Below are 3671 nucleotides of genomic sequence, written 5' to 3' on the forward strand. Positions count from 1 at the left end.
GTCTGAGCTGGAAGGGAAAGGAAGAAGGAAAAACAAAAGAAGTATATAATTGGATACAGCAGTAAGTGTGCTAGTCTCCTGGGTTCCTCTTACTGTCAGTGGAGGCTTAGTACAGATAATTTATACCTCGAAATGTCACTGTCTCTCTGCTGACTATGAAGAGAGCACAGCTGCAGTTATCACCAGTTAGGTGGGATGAACCCTCATTTCCAGGCTACCCATGTTCATGGGGGGCCAAGCAAAGTGTGGGATCACAGCACAGGGAAGACTAGATAGGATACCATTGTTCTGGTGTGGAGTTATTTTCCCCCTATTTGAATAAGTGGAAAGGATTCACTGGGGTGCTGGACCTGACATCAGGACTGTTTTGTTCCCATCATGGCACGAAGGGTGGCAGAGGCAACAGCAGACCTCCAGGAAGGAGGGCATGGCAGGTGCCTCTTGAACAGCTCAGCTCCGCTGTGGCAGCCATGGGACAGATTGTGTTTGTGTAGGGGCAAGACCCATATCAGCCTTTCCTCTGTGAGTTAATCCTGCTCAGAGATGAAGGCCCAGTTTCAAGAGAAAACACAGCTCACTGATTTCTGTGTTTTGCATTCATTTGCTTTGCCAGTGTGCTCCCCTGATTTACATTTGTTCATGACAGACTGAACAGTTATGCTATGTTAAAAAACAACAACTTGATTGACTGCATATTCTTCTGTGTCTCTGGATGAAAAGGCTGCATTGACTGTAGGCCACAGCCTGTCCGCTCTCCTCTGCTCAGCTGTAGAAAACCACCGACGAGAAGGAACGGTGCCATTGGCTGCCTCAACTGGGCACAACTAAGCCATGATAAGACGAAAAATACAAGAAGCTATTGCACAAAGCCATGGAATAAGCTTCTTCTGAAGGAAGAACGGAACAAAGACAGATGATCCCCTGCCAGAAGGTATGTTAACTGCTTGTGTTATGAAACATGGGGAGATGAGCTGCATTGGCACCATAAAGTCATAAGAACTGATGGCCATTCTTCTGAAAAGTTTGCACACTAAGTAAGAGCAGAATAATTGATGTTCTAGGCAGGAACATTGGTCCATCCAGACCTCCCACAGCGCAGAACTGCCAGACCCTGGCTCCTTGCACAGGCAATAGAGAGACGCAGACTGTTGAGAACAGCTCCAACACCTCCCTGCAAACTGAGCAGGCACCCACAGTCTGGCAGCACTCAGTAGCAGGAGTCAGACATGCTCACTCCTTCTTGAACATAGATATATCTGAATGACTGCGAAAAACTGAGTTTATGTGGCCTCATTTACCTACCAGGAGTGCATTTAGTAATAATCATCTCCTCCTCAGGTCCTCCATATAGCTTCCAGACAGGAAGACAGGCAGCAAGGGGTAAAAAAAAGACATTTTTCATCTCAATTTTTCATCTCAATTCAATACTTGAGACCCACACAGATTAAAAGCCAGACCCAGAAAGATACTTCAGCGTCTACAGAGGAGCTAGACTCCTTTCTGAATGTCATCCTGACTCACCTACTGTGAAGTCCAGGGCTATCAGGAATTGAAGCCAAAGCCATGATCCCAGTTCAGATCTTTAACCAAAAGACCTTTCTTTTACAATGGAGTTCGAAAGGTTCCTATGGAATAAAAAAACAAGTGGAGCTTCCTTCCCTCAGCTATCTTTCTAATTTATTTAGGGTTTTTCCTTCCAGCATCAAAACAGGAATGACCTGAAAACAAAGCCAGTAGAGATGTTTATATGTGAGGGAAGTGTTTTAGCAAAACTGACACTGCTCCCTGTGGAAGGCAGCAGGCATTTTGTTCACTTGCTAACAGCGCAGGAAACCGGCAGCTGGCCAGCTGTGAGACACAGCTGGTTCCCTGCTTCATCCAGCATCCCAACCTCTCCCATTGGAAAAGTTAACCCAAAGGATGCTGAGATTTCTCCGAGCACAGACAGCCATGCTGGACAAAACCCTCCAAAAAAATCGATAGAGCAATGCTCTATCGATTCCCACCTCTTTGACTAAAAGCAGGGATCTTGGATACACTTCCTCCCCTCCTGGGGCTCCTTTCTTCACCCGAAACCTCTCCATTAGTGCTGGTGCCCACTTTTCTGGGAAATGCTGTCCCTCCCTTCCTTCTTAGTCATTAAGCTGGGGCAGTGAGAAGCACAGACAAGGTTGGATGTTTCCTTTGGACTTTCCAGCTTCTTTCAGCTGGTGGCCAAGTTAGAAATAATAGGAATATGACTTACATAATCAGACAGCTCATTGCATTAATGATTTAATGTGGTTTTTTAATCAGATGATCCCATAATTCAACTCCTGTCCAGACACAAAATTCAATATTTATGGAGTGAAAACTTCCCATCTGTGCTGAAACCAGGAAGAGCAGAAAATTTTCCAATTTAAAAAGAATAAAAGGGATGTTTGGGGGCTTGGGTTCACTGTGGGGTTTCAACAGAAGTGTTTGGGTCAGTTTCTATCTCAACCTAACCAGTTTTGCCCAGCACTAAGTGAAATACAAATTGGCAAGAAGCAGAAGTCAACTGCCTCCAGGGAATTCACCAAGGGAAAAAAAACTACTTCCAGGAATGGACGTTTGCTTCCTTGTACACAAACACAGCTTTACCTGCAAAGTGGGGAGAGAGGCACTAGAGCAGCTGCAGTTCACCTCTTTGTCTCTGGATTTGTAACATGCAACTCTCCGATTTCCACCTCCAGGGCCAGCTACTCTATGTCCACTAGTTCCAGGGACTCTTGCACCATGGAAAAAGGAGACAAGCTCACACAATGAACACAGCTGAGAGGTGGTCACTGCATAACAAAGGCAACTTCTGGCTTGGAGCTGTTCTGCTGCGTCATCACCACTTGGTTAAGATGGTATAAATTAAACTGCAAAGAGCAAAAGCTGCTCTTGTTATTCCAGAGGACGTGGAAACCAAATGTCAGTGGCTGGTGTCTGGCTGGATGTCACAGTCAGGACAACCTGGAACCTCCAGAGTAAAAAGCAAAGCCTTCTCTAACATGATCTCCTTAACAGAACCGGTGGGTGAAGGCAGATGGGTATTTATTACACTTGCTCCTCTTCACACACTTCCAAAATCACAGCAACACTCTCGCTTGCTAAATATGATCACCAACTCCACTCCAACAAGCACAGTGTGGGGAAAAGCTTTGCCTTCAGGAAGGACTAGATGACTAATTAAGTGTCAAGGTCACTCCCAGGACTGGTTAATGAGTAACAGTCTGGGTGGAAGTGCCAGCAATCACTACTTCATTTTGGTCAACCTGGCATGTGCTGGGAAAGCAGACTTAGCAGGACATTTCTTTAGGCAGACTCAGGCTGTTTGGGTGGGGAGGGAAAATAAGGACTCAGAAGGGGGATAGGAGATCATTTCAAACTCCTGAAGTACGTTCTGAATTAAGCCTGATTTGGCTTGTCTGGGTTTTGGCGGCATACTTACTAGGCTGTAGTCACGGTAATAAAAAAACCCCAGTGAAATGACTAATGCTCTGTACAGCTTCAGGAAAATAGGAAGCAGCTGTGGCTCCAGCCTTTCCAGGCTGAAAGGCCTAATTATTGGGAATACTTGGACTGGCATTAGATGAGGTAAACCAGGGCTGTTGAATTGCTTTCATTGTCTCCATTATAGTTGGGCATTTGGGCCCAAGTAGGTG

Source organism: Psittacula echo (assembly GCF_963264785.1).
Source record: "Psittacula echo genome assembly, chromosome: 2".
NCBI classification, from domain to species: Eukaryota; Metazoa; Chordata; class Aves; order Psittaciformes; family Psittacidae; genus Psittacula; species Psittacula echo.